The sequence below is a fragment of the Callithrix jacchus genome, chromosome 22, assembly GCF_049354715.1.
Source record: "Callithrix jacchus isolate 240 chromosome 22, calJac240_pri, whole genome shotgun sequence".
Taxonomy (NCBI): Eukaryota; Metazoa; Chordata; class Mammalia; order Primates; family Cebidae; genus Callithrix; species Callithrix jacchus.
In genome coordinates this window covers 43,043,650-43,065,360 of record NC_133523.1, presented here as the reverse complement: position 1 = coordinate 43,065,360, position 21,711 = coordinate 43,043,650, and the positions used below count along the sequence as shown (strand labels likewise).

The 21,711-nt window shown below is 50.4% G+C and overlaps 1 long non-coding RNA gene across 1 annotated transcript; it reads left to right on the top strand.

Annotated features, from left to right (window-relative positions):
* Positions 1 to 331: 331 nt before the first annotated feature.
* On the top strand, positions 332 to 20,964 carry LOC118150298 (uncharacterized). The gene is made up of 6 exons (XR_013530837.1): positions 332 to 1,644; positions 5,227 to 5,331; positions 5,778 to 7,217; positions 16,273 to 19,889; positions 20,489 to 20,742; positions 20,829 to 20,964. It is a non-coding gene; the product is annotated as an uncharacterized LOC118150298 (long non-coding RNA).
* Positions 20,965 to 21,711: the final 747 nt, after the last annotated feature.

Genomic DNA, 21,711 nt, shown 5'->3' with positions numbered 1-21,711 from the left:
CCCCTCAATCCCTCCCTAATCTGTCACCACAGAAGAGATGTGGGGACATTCCTTTCATTGGGCCAGACTACCTTGCAGCTCGCAACCACCCAGCTGAGAAGGGGGTGGCCTGATCCTCATTGTTGGTGCCATCAAGGCAGTGCCACAGGGCTGGATGTTGGTGATGTACGCCGTTTTACTCATCTGTTATTCCACGTCCCACAGAGAAGCCACCCTGTGATCAACTGTCTCCCGCTCTGCCTGAGCCTGCTTCCCGATTCCACAGCCCTGGCTTGGGAGACCTAGGCTCCAGGTCTCTTCTTCAGCCTCTGAACCTCAGGTGATCCGCCCATCTTGGCCTCCCAGAGTGCTGGGAAGTGTGAAATGGAGTTTCACTCTTGTAGCCCAGGCTGGAGTGGAGTGGCGCAATCTCGGCTCACTGCAACCTCCGCCTCCAGAGCTCAAGAGATGCTCTTGCCTCAGCCTCCCGAGTAGCTAGATGTTAGGTGTAGCTAAAGTGAGATGCCTAAGCTATGGCAGCTGAGGTTGGCCGGCCACTCCGGACTGTGCTCTGAGCAGCCACGGGGGCCGAGCTCACAGCGCAGGTGAAGGTGTATTCGTTACAAAATGAGCACTGGGGTGTCTTTCAGGCAGGGGCAAGTCTTGTGGGGCGGCCCCTGCAGATGCGGTTGGTTGGCTTTCATCTCGGGGGTGCCCGGTAAACGTGCAGAGAGGACAGGAACCTCTGTGAGCTCATCCCAGCCTCTATTCCCCGCTAGAGCTCTGCATGGGGTCCCAGGAATTGGAGTCTCAGGATGCTTTTGTCATGAGCACTCTGACTCATTGACAGAGCAGCCAGCAGCTCTTCAAATGGACCGAGTACCCAACAAGCCAGGGTCTCTCCGTTTTGTCATCCCACACCCACAGGCGGGACAGTTTCTGACATTTCAGCCTGAGCTAATTAGGCATTTGTTCCTAGTCACAGCTCATCTTGTAACAGATGCACCTTCACCTGCGCCGTGAGCTCGGCCCCCGTGGCTGCGCAGAGCAGTCTGGAGTGGCAGGCCGACCGCAGCCGCCACCACTCAGGCCTCTCACCTTTGCTTAATTACACCCACCCCTGCAATAGCTCTTCCAGACCTTTCTGGGTGTTTTTTTTTTTCCTTTTTGAGATGGAGTCTTGCTCTTGTTGCCCAGGCTGGAGTGCAGTGGCTCAGTCTGGGCTCACTGCAACCTCCAACTCCTGGGTTCAAGCGATTTTCCTGTTTCAGCTTCCCAAGTAGCTGGGATTACAGGCGCCCACCACCACGCCCGGCTAATGTCATACTTTTAGTAGAGACAGGGTTTCACCATGTTAGCCAGGCTGGTCTTGAACTCCTGACCTCAGGTGATCCAACGGTCTCAGCCTCCCAAAGTGCTGGGATTACAGGCATGTGCCACCACATCCAGCCTAGACCTTTCCGTGCTTTGGGGGCATCTCTGTACCCATGCCTTGGGGCCCATCCATCAGGGATAGTAGGTTTTGGGCCCCACACAGACATGGACAGCCAGCCCGAGATTCCCCCTGTGGGTTTCCTCCTCTCCAGCCCCGTCGACTCTGTGTGCACAGGATTTTCTCCGACATCCTGCTGGGATCATCAGCTCTCGTGCCAGATGTCTGTTAACGTGAGTATCCGTGGCACCAGGTTCAAGAAGAGACCCGGAGCCGGCACACACAACAGGGCTTATTTGCGAGAACTTGCAGGGTGGGCCAGTGGTGGTGGGCGGGACGGGAGAACCACGGCCACTTGCAAAAAGCATGCAGTTCAGCCGGGCGCGGTGGCTCAGGCCTGTAAACCCAACACTGGGAGGCCGAGGTGGGCAGATCACTTGAGGTCAGGAGTTCAAGAACAGCCTGACCAATGTGGTGAAACCCCATCTCCACTAATAATTTAGCCCGTCGTGGTGGCGGGCGCCTGTAATCCCAGCTACTCAGGAGGCTGAGGCTGGAGATTGCTTGAACCTGGGAGGCAGAGGTTGCGGTGAGCCAAGATCACGCCACTGCACTCCAGCCTGAGCTACAAGAGTGACACTCCATCTCAAAAAAACAAGAAAAAACAGTTCCTAGGGAACTCTCACTCGGCATCCTCCTCGCTAGCAAGCTCCATGTGGCAACCCTCGTTCTCAGGGTGGAGTTAGGTTATTGCTGTCAGGTGTATCTGCCCGAAGGGTGGGCTTAAGGAAAGTTATTGCCATCAGCTGTGTCTACCAGATACGCCCAAGCTCCCTTTTGTCTAGAGGCCTGAGGTATTGTGACAGCTTTATTGAAATGTGATTCCTACATCATACAATTAACCTATTTACAATTTACAGTTCAGCCGGACATGGTGGCTTACTCCTGTAATCCCAGCACTATGGGAGGCCGAGGCCGGCGGATCACCTGAGGTCAGGAGTTTGAGACCAGCCTGACCAACATGGTGAAACCCCGTCTCTACTAAAAATACAAAAATTAGCTGGTCATGGTGGCGCATGCCTGTAATTTCAGCTACTGGGGAGACTGAGGCAGAAGAATGGCTTGAACCTGGGAGGTGGAGGTTGCGGTGAGCCAAGATTGTGCCATTGCACTCTAGCCTGGGCAACAAGAGCAAGACTCTGTCTCAAAAACAAACAAATGACTCAGGTTAGCATGATATCATCGATGTAATAGAAAACGTACCCCTCTAGGGTGGTCCATATACTGAGGTATGTGACCACTAGGCATTGATACACAGTGAGGCTATGGAAATATCCCGCTGCAAGGCAGTCAAGGTCTGCTGTTCTTCCCAGGTGGTGAGGTTAGGCTTTGTGATCTCCGTAGTCCCGAGGGCGGGGGAGAGACCAGGTGGAGGTAGTGAGTCAGGGGCCGTTTCCCCATGCTGTTCTCCTGGTAGTGAGTGAGAGCTCCCGAGATCCGATGGTTATATAAGGGCTCTTCCTCCTTCACTGGGCCTCGTGAAGAGGGTGGTTTGCTTCCTGTTCGTTTTCTGCCATGATTGTAAGCTTCCTAAGGCGTTCCCCAGCCATGCTGAACTGTGAGTTAATTAAACGTCTTTCCTTTATGAATTACCTGGGTTGGGGCAGTTCGTAGCAGCATGAACATGGACTCCTATACCAGGTGAATGCAACTACAAAAATTACAAAATGAGGCGTGCCCAGTCCCTCTCCTGTCCTCATCAGAAAGGAGACCGTGTGGGAACGGCTGCACACCTTAGGGGGACCACTTTAATCCCCAGTAATCTGTCATTCTCCGTGTCCCATCAGGCATCCACATGGGCCATGCAGGGTTTGTATGGACTGTTCACTGGTCTTTTTTTTGTTTTTTTGAGACAAGTCTTGCTCTGTTGCCCAGGCTGGAGTGCAGCAGCGCCATCTCGGCTCACTGCAACCTCCGCCTCTTGGGTTAAATCGATTCTCCTCCCTCAGCCTCCTGAGTAGCTGGGACTACAGACGCCCACCACCATGACCAGCTAATTTTTATATTTTTAAGAGACAGGGTTTCACCATGTTGGCCAGGCTGGTCTCCAACTCCTGACCTTGTGATCAGCCCACCTTGGCCTCCCGAAGTGCTGGGATTACAGGCTTGAGCCACCGCGCCCGCCCTGTTCACTGGTCTTAAATCCACCCAGACTTACTCCTTTCCTTTTCAGTCCCCACGATGTCATCAGCACCTCCTGGAAGGCGCTGTTTCAATGCTGCTATTCACAGAGGGGCTGGCAGCTGTGCTGCTGCCTGTTTCCCATTCCCCCTGATCACAGGCTTCACCATGGTCCTAACTCTCAGTAGGAATTTGGAGGGTCAAGCCTGATGAGATAGCCATTCCCCAAGAGGCAACCTGGGGTGGGGGCTCTGCATACTAACTAGAGTCTGGGCAGCAGTCTCCTAACTTGCCTCAACCTGTCTGACTTTCTCGGGCCCCTCGGGAGGCTAAGGCAGGAGCATCACTTGAACCTGGGAGGTGAAGGTTGTGGTGAACCGAGATCATGCCATTGAACTTCAGCCTGGGTGATAGTGAGACTGTCTCAAAACAAGAATGCACAGGCTGTGTTTGCTCTTACTGGGATCCTGAGCCTTTAGCCTTTGTCCTCGTCTAAAGGGGTTGGCACCTGCATCCCTATGTGGGAGGCGCAGTGGGCTGAGTATGAGGACTCTTACGGAAGCGCTGTGTTGGCCGGACCTTCTGCCACAGGCCGACCAGAAAAGCACTGTGTTTATTTTCACAGTAAGCGTTCCCACCACTAGCTGGTCACACCACATTGCTGTTATAGGCCACCGCAACTACGATGTCACCGCATACGAGTGCATTCAGCTCCAGTATTCCTGGGGCAAACACAGCCTGTGCATTCTTGTTTTTTTGAGACAGTCTCACTGTGTCACCCAGGCTGGAGTGCAATGGCGTGATCTCGGCTCACCGCAACCTTCGCCTCCCGGGTTCAGGTGAGGCTCCTGCCTTAGCCTCCTGAGTAGCTGGGATTACAGGTGCCTGCCACCACACCCAGCAAATTTTTGTATTCTTAGTAGAATCAGGGTTTCACCATGTTGGCCAGGCCGGTTTTGAACCCTTGACCTTGTGATCCACTTGCCTCGGCTTCCAAAAGTGTTGGGATTACAGGCATAAGCCACCGTGCCCAGCCAGCCTGTGCATCTTAGGTGACCATTATCTAGTTAGCTCTGTATGTGGCCGCCGGTCTCCAGACACCCAGCCACTGTTGCTCTTACCGGGATCCTGGGCCCTTAACCTTTGTCCTAGTCTAAAGGGGTTGGCACCTGTTATTCTATGTGGGACATGGAATAACAGAGCCGTCAGAGGTGGTCCCCTGACAGCCCCTTGGCTGTTTTTCCTTTGGCTCCCCCCACTTTTTTTTAGGCAGAATTTCAGTCTGTCCCCCAGGCTGGAGTGCAATGGTACAATCTCTGCCCACTGCAACCTCTGCCTCCTAGGTTCAAGCAATTCTCCTGCCTCAGCCTCCTGAGTAGCTGAGACTACAGGTGCACGCCACCATGCCCGGCTAATTTTTGTATTTTGAGTAGAGACGGTTTCACCATGTTGGCCAGGCTGGTCTTGAACTCCTGACCTTGTGATTTACCCACCTCAGCCTTGCAAAGTGCTGGGATTCCAGGCGTGAACCACCACACCTGCAGCTCCCTTGTTCTTATCCCAGCATGGTACACACCTCCTATGCAGGTTTTTTTTTTTTTTTTTTGAGACAGAGTTTTGCTCTTATTGCCCAGGCTGGAGTGCAGAGTGCAATGGCGCGATCTCAGCTCACTGCAACCTCCGTCTCCCAGGTTCAAGGGATTCTCCTGCCTCAGCTTCCAGAGTAGCTGGGATTACAGGTGTGCACCACCACGCCCAGCTAGTCCTATGCAGTTTGTTTCTCCTAAGTGGTGGCGCCTTGGGCCGCCCGAGACACTGGCTATGCTACCAAGGGACTCGAGATAGAGGCTATCGTGCCACGCCCTTGGTTGTGTGCCTTTGTAAGATGGTGTTTCTCATGCCAGCAGCGCAAAGCCTATTGTTAGGACCTCAGTAATGCTTGGCATAGATAGCACGCGTCACCCCTAATTCCCAGAGGATGCCCCTCAATCCCTCCCTAATCTGTCACCACAGAAGAGATGTGGGGACATTCCTTTCATTGGGCCAGACTACCTTGCAGCTCGCAACCACCCAGCTGAGAAGGGGGTGGCCTGATCCTCATTGTTGGTGCCATCAAGGCAGTGCCACAGGGCTGGATGTTGGTGATGGACACCGTTTTACTCATCTGTTATTCCACGTCCCATAGAGAAGCCACCCTGTGATCAACTGTCTCCCGCTCTGCCTGAGCCTGCTTCCCGATTCCACAGCCCTGGCTTGGGAGACCTAGGCTCCAGGTCTCTTCTTCAGCCTCTTGAACCTCAGGTGATCCGCCCATCTTGGCCTCCCAGAGTGCTGGGAAGTGTGAAATGGAGTTTCACTCTTGTAGCCCAGGCTGGAGTGGAGTGGCGCAATCTCGGCTCACTGTAACCTCCGCCTCCAGAGCTCAAGAGATGCTCTTGCCTCAGCCTCCCGAGTAGCTAGATGTTAGGTGTAGCTAAAGTGAGATGCCTAAGCTATGGCAGCTGAGGTTGGCCGGCCACTCTGGACTGTGCTCTGAGCAGCCACGGGGGCCGAGCTCACAGTGCAAGTGAAGGTGTATTCGTTACAAAATGAGCACTGGGGTGTCTTCCAGGCAGGGGCAAGTCTTGTGGGGCGGCTCCTGCAGATGCGGTTGGTTGGCTTTCATCTCGGGGGTGCCCGGTAAACGTGCAGAGAGGACAGGAACCTCTGTGAGCTCATCCCAGCCTCTATTCCCCGCTAGAGCTCTGCATGGGGTCCCAGGACTTGGAGTCCCAGGATGCTTTCGTCATGAGCACTCTGACTCATTGACAGAGCAGCCAGCAGCTCTTCAAATGGACCGAGTACCCGACAAGCCAGGGTCTCTCCGTTTTGTCATCCCACACCCACAGGCGGGACAGTTTCTGACATTTCAGCCTGAGCTAATTAGGCATTTGTTCCTAGTTACAGCTCATCTTGTAACAGATGCACCTTCACCTGCGCCGTGAGCTCGGCCCCCGTGGCTGTGCAGAGCACAGTCTGGAGCGGCCGACCGCAGCCGCCACCACTCAGGCCTCTCACCTTTGCTTAATTACACCCACCCCTGCAATAGCTCTTCCAGACCTTTCTGGGTTTTTTTTTTTTTTCCTTTTTGAGATGGAGTCTTGCTCTTGTTGCCCAGGCTGGAGTGCAGTGGCTCAGTCTCGGCTCATTGCAACCTCCAACTCCTGGGTTCAAGCGATTTTCCTGTTTCAGCTTCCCAAGTAGCTGGGATTACAGGCGCCCACCACCACGCCCGGCTAATGTCATACTTTTAGTAGAGACAGGGTTTCACCATGTTAGCCAGGCTGGTCTTGAACTCCTGACCTCAGGTGATCCAACGGTCTCAGCCTCCCAAAGTGCTGGGATTACAGGCATGTGCCACCACACCCAGCCTAGACCTTTCTGTGCTTTGGGGGCATCTCTGTACCCGTGCCTTGGGGCCCATCCATCAGGGATAATAGGTTTTGGGCCCCACACAGACATGGACAGCCAGCCCGAGATTCCCCCTGTGGGTTGCCTCCTCTCCAGCCCCGTCGACTCTGTGCGCACAGGATTTTCTCCGACCTCCTGCTGGGATCATCAGCTCTCGTGCCAGATGTCTGTTAACGTGAGTATCCGTGGCACCAGGTTCAAGAAGAGACCCGGAGCCGGCACACACAACAGGGCTTATTTGCGAGAACTTGCAGGGTGGGCCAGTGGTGGTGGGCTGGACGGGAGAACCACGGCCACTTGCAAAAAGCATGCAGTTCAGCCGGGCGCGGTGGCTCAGGCCTGTATACCCAACACTGGGAGGCCGAGGTGGGCGGATCACTTGAGGTCAGGAGTTCAAGAACAGCCTGAACAACATAGTGAAACCCCATCTCCACTAATAATTTAGCCCGGCGTGGTGGCGGGCGCCTGGAATCCCAGCTACTCAGGAGGCTGAGGCTGGAGAATTGCTTGAACCTGGGAGGCAGAGGTTGTGGTGAGCCGAGATCATGCCACTGCGCTCCAGCCTGAGCTACAAGAGTGACACTCCATCTCAAAAAACAAACAAAAAAAACAGTTCCTAGGGTACTCTCACTCGGCATCCTCCTCGCTAGCTAGTTCCACGTGGCAACGCTCGTTCTCAGGGTGGAGTTAGGTTATTGCGGTCAGGTGTATCTGCCCGAAGGGTGGGCTTAAGGAAAGTTATTGCCATCAGCTGTGTCTACCAGATACGCCCAAGCTCCCTTTTGTCCAGAGGCCTGAGGTATTGTGACAGCTTTATTGAAATGTGATTCCTACATCATACAATTAACCTATTTAAAATTTACAATTCAACTGGGCATGGTGGCTCACTCCTGTAATCCCAGCACTCTGGGAGGCCGAGCGGGCGGATCACCTGAGGTCAGGAGTTTGAGTCCACGCTGGTCAACATGGTGTAACCCCATCTCTACTAAAAATACAAAAATGAGCTGGGTGTGGTGGTGCACACCTGTAATCCCAGCTACTTGGGAGGCTGAGGCAGGAGAATCTCCTGAACCCGGGAGGTGGAGGTTGCAATGAGCCGGTACCGCACCACTGCCTCCAGCCCGGGGGACAAGAGCAAAACTCCTGTCTCAAAAAAAAAAAAAAAAAGTTTACAATTCCGTGGTATTTAGTATATTCCGAGAGCTGCCACATTTTGCCAAATGGCTTTTTAGCATTTAGTGGACTTGATAGACTTTTAAATATGGAACCATCCTTGTGGAATCGACTCTACTTAGGTATAATAGCCTTTTGATAAATTCTAGATTCTATTTGCTAATATTTAGCTTGTTCATTGCATCTTTGTGAATGAGGGTTTTTTCCTGCTTTTTATAAACTTCGGCATTAAAGTGATGTTTACTTCAGAAAGTAAACCGGGGAGCTGCTCATTTTTTCTGTGACTCTAGGCCAGTGCTGCTAGCACTTGAGCATGCTGGGAGTCACCTGGAAAGCTTGGTGCACAGCTCCCTGCGCCCCATCCCCTAGTGATTTTTATGTGGCGAACCTGGATTTGGGCTCATTAATTTGCATTTACCACACTCCCAGGTGATGCTTAGGATTCGTAGCCACACTTTGACCGGCATTGTGTAATTGACGTTAGAACCATCTGCTTTTTTTTTTTTTGGAGACGGAGTTTCGCTCTTGTTACCCAGGCTGGAGTACAATGGCTCGATCTCGGCTCATGGCAACCTCCACCTCCTGGGTTCAGGCAATTCTCCTGCCTCAGCCTCCCAAAGTGCTGGAATTACAGGCTTGAGCCACCGAGCCCAGCCAGAATCATCTGCTTTTTAAAGGTTAAATCAAACTCCTCTCTGAACACATCTGGCCCCAGAGCCCATTTCTGCAGCAGATGTCTACTTTCCAACCATTTCCATTAATTTTCCTCAAAATTCTTGGATTATTTTTTAGTAATTTACATTTGCTAGACTTTTTTTTTTTTTTTTTTTTGAGATGAAGTCTTGCTAGGTCTCTAGACTGGAGTGCAATGGCACGATCCCAGCTCCCTGCAACCTCTGCCTCCCAGGTTCAAGCAATTCTGCCTCAGCCTCCCAAGTAGCTGGGACTACAGCCATGCCACCACGTCCAGCTAGTTTTTGTATTTTTAGTAGAGATGGTTTCACCATGTTGGCCAGGATGGTCTTGATCTCTTGACCTCATGATCTGCCCGTCTCGGCCTCCCAAAGTGCTGGGATTACAGGCATGAACCACCGTGCCTGGCCAGAGAATGGATTTTAAGTGTCCTCAACACATACACACAAACACATAAATGATAACTATGGTGGTTATAGATATGTTAACTTGACTGTGGTAATCATTACACAGTGTATGCATATATCAAATCATATACCTCGAATATATACAGTTTTTGTCTATTTTTTATTTTAAAATATACTTTATGAACCATTACAATTATTTTTATTAAATCTAAGAAGTTTTTGAGCTTCATCCATGTTCTGGGGCATAGGACCTTTTTTATTGCGTAGTATCGTATTGTATGAAGATGCCACTATTCATTTGTGGGCTATTCTGAATAAGGCAGCAACAAACATTCTCGCACATGTTTTTATGCACCTAGACCTGACTTTACGGGTCACGGAACAGCGTTTGTGTCTTTGTGGAGTCCGCCAAACACGTCTGAAACGGTCCCGCCAGCAATGGAAGCGTGACAATGTTTGATGAGCTCCGTGTTGTCGGTTTTCGTCGTCCTGGTAGCTGTGCAGTGGCACCTGGTTGTGGCTTCCGTTTGCACTTCCATCATGAGTAATATCCAGCCCTTTTCTAAGGTTACTGGCCATCCGGGTAGCTGCTTTTGTTAAGTATCTGTTCACGTCTTTGGCCCTTTCATAGGTTGTTTGTTCTTGTTTTGTATTTGCTTTTCTTTTTTTTTTTTTTTTAGACAGAGTCTTGCTCTGTCCCTCAGGCTGGAGTGCAGTGGTGTGATCTCGGCTACCTCCACCTCCTGGGTTCAAGTGATTCTCCTGTCTCAGCCTCCTGAGCAGCCGGGATTACAGGTGCCCGCCACCACACCTGGCTAATTTTTGTATTTTTAGTAGAGATTGCATTTCACTGTGTTAGCCAGGATGGTCCCCATCTCCTGACCTTGTGATCTGCCCACCTCTGCCTCCCAAAGTTCTAGGATTACAGGTGTGAGCCACTGTGCCTGGCCAGCATTCTTTATATTCTGAATACAAGTCATTTGTCAAATGTGTGCATTACAGATGTGTTCCATCTGTGGCTTACCTATTTACTTTCTGAAAGGTGTCATTTAATTTTTAAAAACTTAATGAACTCGAGTTCTAATTTCCTTTTTTTTTTTTTTTTTTTGAGATGGAGTTTCGCTCTTGTTACCCAGGCTGGAGTGCAATGGCGCGATCTCGGCTCACCGCAACCTCAGCCTCCTGGGATCAGGCAATTCTCCTGCCTCAGCCTCCTGAGTAGCCGGGATTACAGTCACGTGCCACTGTGCCCAGCTAATTTTTTGTATTTTTAGTAGAGACGGGGTTTCACCATGTTGACCAGGATGGTCTCTATCTCTTGACCTCGTGATCCACCCGCCTCTGCCTCCCAAAGTGCTGGGATTACAGGCTTGAGCCACCATGTTCGGCCCAAGTTCTAATTTTCTTATAGTTAGTGCTTTTATGTGTTCTATTTAAGAAAATGTGCCTTCCCAAAGTCAAAATGATATTTTCATATTTCTTTTGGAATCCCTTTGTTTTACCTTCCACATTTATACCTATAATTTATCTTGAATTAATGCTCGTGTGTCATGTGAGGTGGGCTCAGGGGTTATTTCCTGCATAGATCAATCATTATTCTGGGACTGCTTACTGAAGAGACCATCCATTGCTGCTCAGTTGCGGTGGCACTTCTGTTATATATCAGGTGACCACATAAGCCGGGGTGTATGTATGGGCTCTCTTTTCCATTGATGTATTTATTATCTCTTGCCAACACCACACTCCCTCACTTCCACCACACTCCCCCGTGCCCCCTCCCCCGTGCCCCCTCCCCCATTCCCCTTCCCCCTCCCCTCCGTTAAGCAGTAATTCTTCCTCTCTCCCTGGCCCCCCTAGTAACCTCTAATATAGTTTGTCTCTAGGAATTTGCCTATTGTAGATATTTCATGTAAACAGGATCATAATATTCATCTTTTTGTGTCCGGCTTATTTCATGTAACATGTTTTCAAGGCTCATCCATGTTATAGCATGGATCTGAATTTCATTCTTTTTCATGGATGAATAATACTTCACTGTAGGCTACACCAGAGTTTATTCATCTATTAACCTGTTTGCAGACACGTGGATTGTTTGGACCTTTGGTTATTGTGAATGTATGAGCAATATACAAGTATCGGTTGAGGGTTTGTTTTTGAGATGGAGTCTTGCTCTGTCACCCAGACTGGAGTGCAGTGGCACTATCTCGGCTCACTGCAACCTCCGCCTCCCGGGTTCGAGCAATTCTCCTGCCTCAGCCTCCTGAGTAGCTGGGATTACAGGCGCCTGCCACCATACCCAGCTAATTTATGTATTTTTAGTAGAGAGAGGTCTCGATCTCCTGACCTCGTGATCCGCCTGCCTCGGCCTCCCAAAGTGCTGGGATTACAGGCGTGAGCCACTGCGCCCCACCTCTAGTTTACATTCTTCTCCGCAATGCATAATGGTTCCAATTTCTCCACATCCTCACCAGCGACTGTCGTTTCCCATCGATTTGGTTTTCTGGTAGCCGTCTTCATGGGTGTGAGATGGTAATTCTGGCCTTGACTCGCCTTTCCCCAGTGATTAGAGATGCTGAGCATCTTTTCATGTGCTTTTTGGCCATCTGTTTATCTTCTTGGAAGAAATGTCTATTGATGTCTTTTGCCCATTTAACAAAATTGATTTGTAAATAAACAGATACAAATCATATATATATTTATCACGTACAACTCGCTGTTTTGGAACATGCATCTAGAGTGAAATGCTCAATAGAGCTAATTAACATACTTTGCTCTTTTTAAACTGAGTTTACTTTTTTGTTTCTCAGTTGGGGTTATTTTTATATTGTGGATACTAGAATCTTCCCAAATACTTGATTCGCAAATATTTTCTCCCATTCTGTGGGTCATCTTTTGACTCTCTGATAATGTCTTTTGATGCACAAAAGGACATATTTTGGTGTCATATTTAAGAAGCCATTGCCAAATCAAGGTCATGGAGATTTGCCCCCTGACATTTTCTTCTGAAAGGTTTATAGTTTCTGCTCTTACATATTGGTCTCTGATCCATTTTGAGATAATTGTGTATAGTGTAAGAGTCCAAGGTTATTTTTGCTTGTAAATGGATATCCAGTTTTCCTAACACCGTCTGTGGGAGAGACTGTCTGCCTCCCACTGAGCACTCTTGGCACCTGTTGAAAACTGACTATAGGTGGGCTGGGCGTGGTGGCTCATGCCTGTAATCCCAGCACTTTGGGAGGCTGAGGTGCACGGATCATGAGGCATTCAAGACCAGCCTGGCCAACATAGTGAAACCCTGTCTCTATTAAAAATACCAAAAAATTAGCCGGACGTGGTGGCGGGTGTCTGCAGTCTTAGCTCTTTGGGAGGCTGAGGCAGGAGAATCACTTGAACCTGGGAGGCAGAGGTTGCAGTGAGCTGAGATCGCGCCACCCACTCCAGGCTGGGTGACACAGCAAGACTGTCTCAAAAAAAAAGTTGAGTGTACACATAAAGGTTTATTTCTGGGCTCTCTGTTCTATAGCCTGGTGTTGGTTTGTATCATTCTTGTAGCAGTCCCATGCAGCTTAATTACTGTAACATCGTAATACGTTTTGAACTCAGAAGTGTGAGTACTCCAACATTGTTCTTTGCCAAGTTTGTTTTGGCTATTTTGGGCTCCCTTGAATTTCCATATGAATCCTATCAGCTGGTCATTTTCTGCAAAGCAGCCAGCTAGGGACTTTACTATGGACTGCATTAACTGTATTGATCAATTTGGGAACTATTGCTGTCTTTTTTTTTTTTTTTTTTTTTGAGATGGAGTTTCGCTCTTGTTACCCAGGCTGGAGTGCAATGGCGCGATCTTGGCTCACTGCAACCTCAGCCTCCTGGGATCAGGCAATTCTCCTGCCTCAGCCTCCCGAGTAGCTGGGATTACAGGCGCGCACCACCGTGCCCAGCTAATTTTTTGTATTTTTAGTAGAGACGGTTTCACCATGTTGACCAGGATGGTCTCGATCTCTTGACCTCGTGATCCACCCGCCTCGGCCTCCCAAAGTGCTGGGATTACAGGTGTGAGCCACCGCGCCCGGCCTGCCGTCTTAATATTTAGTTTTGATTCATAACCATGGGGTTTTCATTTATTAAATCTTCTTTCAACATGTTTTGTAGTTTTCAGAGTATAGAGTTTGTCCTTTCATTGAATGTGTTACTAAGTATTTTATTCTGACGCTGTGTTAGGCCATGTGGGCATTGCCATGAAGGAATCACTGGTATTCCTGTAGGTCTGTTGTCCCTCCTTATACCCGTCTCATGCTGCGGTAATTTATAAAGAGGAGATTTTATGTTGGCCCGCGGTTCTGCTGGATATACGGGAAGCATGGCGCTAGCAGCTGCTGTAGGCCTCAAGACACTGAAAATCTTGGTGGAAGGTCATGGAGAGCTAGCATGTCACTTCTATCACAAATGAGAGAAGCAAGAGGAGGAAGAGCCACTCTCTTACACGACCAGATCTCACAAGAAGTCACTCGCTGTCAACAGGTCAGCAGCTAGCCATCCATGAGAGATCTGCTCCATGACCCAAACACCTCTCACCAGACCCCACCTCCAACTGTAGGGACTACATGTCACCATGAGAGGTGGAGGGGACAAACATCCAAACGACATCAGATACTGTCATCCATGGAATAGTTTTAATTTCTGGATTGTTTTTGCAAGTCTATAGAAATACAATTTACTTTTGTATATTCTTGGATTCTGCAACCTTGCCAAACCTATTTATGAGTTGTAATAGGTTTTTAGCGGATTCCTTAGGATTTTCTTCATACAAGATCATGTTATATGGGGATAGTTTTTTTCATTCTTGGTATATTTGACCTTACTGTCTTGCCTAATTTCTCTGACTGGAATCTCCAGTACAATATTGAACCAAAGAGCTGAGAAAAGACACCCACGTCTTGTTCCCGACCCTGGAAAGAACTGTTTTCATTGTTAAGTATGATGTTAATTGGATTTTTTTGTAGATCCCCTTTATCCAGTTAAGATTTCCTTCTGTTTCTAGGTTGTTGTGTTTATTATGAAGGGTGTCGAATTTTTGTCAAGTGCTCTCTTTAGATCTATTGTGATGATCACGTGGCTTTTGTTCTTTATTGATACATTAGTTGATTTTCGGGTATTAACCAACCTTGCATTCCTGGGATAAATCCTGCTGGTCATAGTGTGTACTCCTCGAGGGGCACAGCCTTAGACATGCGCTGTCACCCGAGGAATGACAGTGGTTTTTGGTGGGCTCTCCCGCCTCTCTTCCTCACCACACTCGGCTTTTAGGCTCCACTAATTGCCCGCTAGTTACCGTTTCTGACAACGCCCTCAGGCATAAATTGTTCTGCATCTGGTCCACTCAAATTTAGGCTCCCTTAAAGGAATAGTTTGAGGTCAGTGCTTGAGACTTGTTCCGAACGCAGGTGGGACCTTCCTCGCCGCCTCTTTCCCCGATTGTCTGTGGCAATTAGCTGGCCTGTGGTTTCGCTTGTCTCTCTCATGAAGTGCTGCCAGCTTCCTCTTAATCACTTACCAACAGAACCTCCATCGTGTGTTTCAAGTAAAGTCAGTTCTTGGCTGGGGTTGGGGACGGGGGAGCTTCAGAGCTCTTTGTTCTGAAGGCTCAGCTTTCTCATGCACAATCTCCAGAGATGGGTAGGGACAGTGGCCTATTTATCTCTGAGAGGCATCCCTGCTTTAGTGATTCTCCTGCCTCAGCCTCCTGAGTAGCTGGGATTACAGGCATGAGCCACCAAGCCTGGCTGATTAGAGATGGGGTTCTACCATCTGGGCCAGGTTGGTCTCAAACTCCTGACCTCAGGTGATCGGTCCACGTGCGCCTCCCAAAGTGCTGGGATTACAGGCTAGGCACCCAGTCATGAAGCTTTAGCAGCTGCTTGCTGGATGGGACGTTAAACTCCGTTCTTATCGACTTGCCTCTTCTGGAATGCAAGCTCAGCCTTAGAAATGAGCTAGGGCCGGGGGAGATCAGGGCTCCAGTCTTCCCAATGGCTGGCGTGGAACCTCTGCCCTAAAAACGGGAGGGGTGCTAGCTAGATAGAAGGAGGGAGCTCCTGCCCTTTTTACCCCACTTGCAACATATAGCTGGGAAGGAGTGAGAATGCTGGTGGCCTGCCCCTCCTGGGAAGATACTATAGCCTTCACCTTGAAGCAAGGGAGAGAAAGAGCCCCACGTTCTTACCTGTGTGCACCTGGAGTGGAGCTGCCACAGTGGGCTAGGAGTGGGGAGGGAAGGAGCTGGCTGTGGTTCAGAATTTTCATGTATATATATGTATTTTGAGATGGAGTCTTGGCTCTGTCACCCAGGCTGGAGTGCAGTAGGGTGACCTCGACTCACTGCAACCTTTGCCTCCCAGGTTCAAGCTATTTTTCCGCCTCAGCCTCCTGAGTAACTGGGTCACAAGCACATGCCACCACATCTGGCTAATTGTATTTTTAGTAGAGACTGGTTTTGCCATGTTGGCCAGGCTGGTCTCAAACTTCTGACCTTAAGTGAACTGTTTGCCTTGGCCTCCCACAGTGCTGGGATTACAGGCATAAGCCACCATGCCTGGCCAGAATTATTAGTGTGTTTTCTTTATTCGAGATTTTCTCACTTGCTGTATGCCCTTAGGACAGTTTCCAGAGCCCTTAAATGTTTTTCTTTCTAGTTCTCAGGAGTTGACTCCTTGCACTAGGGGACGGGTCACAAAGCTCTTTCATCCCGCCTTTCCCAAGGTGGAATCCAGCGAAGCTTCCCCACCCTGCCCTGTGAGATGGAGTCTTGCTCTTTCTCAGCCTTAGGAGGCTGAGGCAGGAGAATCACTTGAACCTGGGAGGCGGAGGCTGCAGTGAGCTGAGATGGCACCTCTGTACCCCAGCCTGGGCGATAGAGCAAGACCCTGTCTCAAAAAGTAATATATCTATTTCCCCTAGGGAACCAACTCAGGGGGAGGAGGGCCAAGATTCCCCTCTGGCCCTCAGTTCTCAAAGACCCCTGTGAGGACGTTTTGCAGCCTGGCACCCGAGACGTGTCCTGTCAAGTCTGCTGCCCTTGGTGACCTAAGCTTCAGCTTTCCTCAGGACGCAGTGGGCTCGAAAAGAAGCCAGGGAGGCCCTGGAGGAAATGCCTTCTCTGTCGGGCCGGGCAGCGGGTGGTGCTTTTTTACCTGTGTCACCGGAGCGGGGGAGCTAAGGCCAGGGGCCTGGGGCCTGGGGCCGGAGCTTAAGGAACTTCAGGGCTGGGAGCCTCCAGACCTGGGCCCAGAAGGAGAAAGCCGAGGTTGGGCACATGGGCTCCCGGGGAAAACGGGGGCAAGGCCGGCACTCCTGGCTGCCTGAGCACAGCGCCCGGCCGCCTTTCCAGGCAGCTTCATCCTGAGGTATTTCATGCTCCTCTCACTGAGGATCCGGTTCTCACACATGGAGATGATCGAGGGCAGTGGCTGCCTCTGCACCACGCCCGGCTCTGGAAGCAGCTTGTCCCCGGGCTGTGCAGCATGAGCTATGACAGCATTCTGGTAAGTGAGGGGCCCAGCCCCTGGTAACCCCCAGTCTCCCTCTGTGGTCTCAAGGTCTCCGCCCATCTTTTCTACCCTGCTGCGTGTGTCCTGCTGAACTTGTACAACAGAACCGCCAGCTCCTGGGATTTCTTCTATTTCAGCTCCTCTAGGGGTTAACATCACTGTCAAAATACAGTTCTCTATTCATTTATTTATTTATTTATTTTTGAGACGGAGTTTCACTCTTGTCACCCAGACTGGAGTGCAATGGCGCGATCTCTGCTCACCGCAACCTCCGCCTCCTGGGTTCAAGCAATTCTCCTGCCTCAGCCTCCTGAGTAGCTGGGACTACAGGCACGCACCACCATGCCCAGCTAATTTTTGTATTTTTAGTAGAGATGGGGTTTCACCTTGTTGACCAGGATGGTCTCGATCTCTTGACCTCGTGATCCACCCGCCTCGGCCTCCCAAAGTGCTGGGATTATAGGTGTCAGCCACCGCGTCTGGCCACCATTCTCTTTATAGAGAGCTGCTGTTCACAGACCACTTGAAGACGGGCCTCCTATTGACCCGATCCCCACATCTCTGCGTGCAGACACCTGCGGGCGACCTTTCAGATCAGACCACAGTCTCGCCAGCTGAGCCATCTCCACCTCCCTGACTTTTGACCGTGCATGTGAACCCCTAAGGAGCTGACTGGCACCAATTCCAGTTACCCATTTGGAGCCTCCCCCTCCCCGCCCTGGAGATGGAGTTTCGCTCTTGTTGCCCAGGCTGGAGTGCAGTGGCGTGATCTTGACTCACTGAAACCTCTGAGGCTTAGGCTCAGTCAATCTCCTGCCTCAGCCTCCCAAGTAGCTGGGATTATAGGCACCTGCCACCACCCGGCTAATTTTTTGTATTTTTGTTTTGTTTTGTTTTTTTAGTAGAAACGTGGTTTTACCATGTTTGTCAGGCTGGTCCCAAACTCCTGACCTGAGGTGAATTACAGGCATGAGCCATGGTGTCTGGCCTTTTTTTTTTTTTTTTTTTTTTTAAGATGGAGTCTTGTGGTGTCATCCAGGTTGGAATGCAATGTTATGATCTCAGCTCACTGCAACCTCTGTCTTAAGGATTCAAGCGATTCTCCTGCCTCAGCCTCCTGAGTAGCTGCAACTACACGTGCCTGCGACCATGCCCAGCTAACTTTTACAGTTTTTAGTAGGGGTGGGATTTCACCATGTGGGCCAGGCTGGTCTTGAACTCCTGACCTCAAGTGATCTGCCTGCTCCCAAAGTGCCTGGATTACAGGTGTGAGCCACCGTGTCCGGCCAGAGTATTTTGTTTTTTTGAGATGGAGTTTCGCTCTTGTTACCCAGACTGGAGTGCAATGGCGCGATCTCGGCTCACCGCAACCTCCGCCTCCTGGGATCAGGCAATTCTCCTGCCTCAGCCTCCCAAGTAGCTGGGACTACAGGTGCGCACCACCATGCCCAGCTAATTTTTGTATTTTTAGTAGAGACGGGGTTTCACCATGTTGACCAGGATGGTCTCGATCTCTTCACCTCGTTATCCACCCGCCTCGGCCTCCCAAGGGCTGGGTTTACAGGTGTGAGCCACTGCGCCCGGCTGGAGTATTTTCTTTAAATCCATCTCCTTGGCATCTGGATCATGCTCCGTTTACATAAAAAATGTATTTCAGGTTGGCCGCAGTGGCTCGTGCCTAAAATCCCAGCACTTTGGGACGCAGAGACAGGCAGATCACTTGAGGTCAGGAGTTCAAGAATAGCCTGACCAATATGGTGAAACTCCGTTTCTACTGAAAATAACAAAAAGTAGCTATGTCTGGTGGCACACACCTGGAATCCCACCTATGCTGGAGGCTGAGGCAGAAGAATCACTGGAACCCAAGAGGCAGACATTGCAGTGAGCCGAGATTGTGCCACTGCACTCCAGCCTAGGTGACAGAGCGAGACCCTGTCTTAAATACACTGAAACACATTTTTTATTATTAGATCATTTTGGTGAACTGGTTCCTGCACTCATGCAAGTGATCAACTTTTTTTTTTTTTTTTTTTTGAGACAGTCTTGCTCTGTCACCCAGGCTGGAGTACAGTGGCGCGATCTCGGTTCACTGCAGCCTCAGCCTTCCACGTCGAGCCATTCTCCTGTCTCAGCCTCCTGAGTAACTGGTATTACAGGCATGCGCCACCACGTCTGGCTAATTTTTGTATTTTTAGTAGAGACGGGGTTTCACCATGTTGGCCACGATGGTCTCGATCTTCTGACCTCATGATCCTTCTAAAGTGCTGGGATTACAGGTGTGAGCCACCGTGCCCAGCTGCAGATGGTCAATCTTCACGTCATCCATCTCCATCCTCAGCTCACCCTCTCTTCACAGCCTCCAAAATCAACCACTCCTACAAAAGTTGACTTTACTAAAGGTTTGAGAGGGATGGATACACAGAGAGAGGGGCCGCAGTTCATTCTCTCTCCGTTTCTTGTCCTGTCCTTTCACTTATAATGTTCTTTTGTGCAGTCTTCAGCCTCATTAGCTCCTGGCCCTAAACTCACACAAAAGCCATAAAACCAAGGCCTGGGAGACCGGGCGTGGTGGCTCACTCCTGTAGTCCCAGCTACGCTGGAGGCTGAGACAGGAGAATCGCTTGAACCTGGGAGGTGGAGGCTGCAGTGAGCTGAGATGGTGCCGTTGCATTTCAGCCTGGTGACAGGGAAAACAAGGCCTGGGAATGAAGAGTCCACCTCCCCACCCTTGAAAAGCTGTCTCTCCATGGACTCCCACTCTGGGCAGCTCACGGTTCGCTCTGTGATAACTAACCTGCTTTTTGGTTTATACCTGCGCTTTTTAGCTTAAACTGAGTCTCTCTCAGCTGAGACTCCATCTCAGCGTCTTCATTTTGGTGACTCCCCTCATTAAGTATGCAGCTGTAGCAGCTGGGGCAGGATGACCCCGGGCGCCTCCCGGACTGCATTTGCTGATGAGGCTGAGTACAGCGGCACCAGTGGAGCCCGGAATGCAGCTGCTGCCGAGCGCCCGGAGCCCCCGTGTCTGTAAGTTGTATGTCTTTATGTGACAGCTCCAGCTTTCCACCCTTTATTTCTCATGCACTAGTACTGCTTTATTTCTCATGCACTAGTTTATCTTTTAACTGTTTGCTTACTCTGCTTCTGTAGCAAAGTTGCTTCAGCTAGGTTCCCCCTCCCTTTTCAAACTCGGGTATAAGAAACCCCCTAACTCTTTCTTCAGGGCCGAGAGAATTTCGGGTATTAGCAACCTCTCAGTCACTGGCTAAAATAAACGACTCATAATTCAATCTCAGAGTGTGGCGCATTCCAACTCGCTCGGGTACGACAGCATTTTCTCTCTGGAATAGTGCCTCCCATAATTCCACCTTAACACCGCTCCTGTTTCTACTCCTGCTGGCCAGGAGGCCGCTGCTCACCTGTCTTCCTCCCTCCATCCTCCTCCTCTCCCTCTTCCTCTGAGGTCTCTTCCTGGAAGGTACCGTCACCGGCCTCAGACGTATGATCACAGAGGTGAGGCCTGGGACTCCGAACCTTCTGCCCCAGCCTCGTGCTTCTCCCTTTGCTCTCTACCTTAGCCCACTGCCTTCCAAGTCCACTCAGAAGCTCCTCTCACCCATCCACAGCTCTCTACCTTGTCGTCCCTGAACGTGTGGCATCAGGCAGGAGGCCATGTGCTCCCTTCCCTGAGCCGGGCCACCTTCTCCTCCTCCGAGGCTGGAGGCAATGATTATGTCAAGGCGGCCTACCACCCGCTGCAGCCCTGGGCAACCTGATAAGCTCCATGAGGACCACATCGATCGTCTTTCTAGTGCTGGGATAATGGGCCACCACCAGTGGCCACACCTGTGTTGAGAAATGAGCCATCAGAGCCTTGCAGGTACAAGGAAAGGCCCCTCCCTTTACTTTAGAAATCTGCCAGCTTCATGGACCTTCCGCTAAAAACAACATTACTTATTCTCACAGAAAACCATTAAAAAAGGAATGCGGCCAGGTGCCAGGGCTCATGCCTGTAATCCCAGCACTTTGGGAAGCCAAGGCAGGCGGATCTCCGGAGGTCAGGAACTGGAGACCAGCCTGGCCAACGTGGTGAAACCCTGTCTCTCATAAAAATACAAAAGAATTAGCTGGGCGTGGTGGCAGGCACCTGTAGTCTCAGCTACCCAGGAGTCTGAGGCGTGAGAATCGCTTGAACCTGGGTGTTGGAGGTTGCAGTGAGTCGAGATCGTGCAGCTGCACCCCAGCCTGGGTGACAACGCAAGACTCCGACTCAAAAGAGGAATATTCTGATGCAATATCCACCACTCTGTAGGTAAGAAAATCGTCAGAGGCGGCTGCTCTAAGCTTTCCATGAATTGCAAATTGAGGGAGGGAGATTCCAAAACCACTTCTGTCACAAAGAAGGCACTTAAAGCTCTCGGGCCACGGTCAGTGGTTACAGACCTGGGCTGTCCCTCTGAATCATTCAGGAGCATCAGAAAACACTCACGTCTCAGTTCCTCCTTCAGAGAGTCTGACTTGGTCTTGGGTACACGCGGACATTGGGATTCGCAAATGCTCCACAGCGGAATTGCTCTTGTCATCAGAATGTCGAAGGATGCGAACACCCACGCCTCATGGCAGCAGCAGCCCTTGAATAAAAACCACACTTTCTGTGAGTTACCGAAGGGCAGTGGACACACAGTCGTGAGTGTTTTGATATCTGTGGGTAAGTGCTTAATCTGGGTGATGGGCGGGGTTTTCCTAGGGGGACAGCCTTTTTACACAGCTGAGGAGAAGCCCTGCAGACACTAACAGCATGGCCTGCCACCAGGTAGTGCCGTCTTGAAGAATCCATCATCCAAAGCAA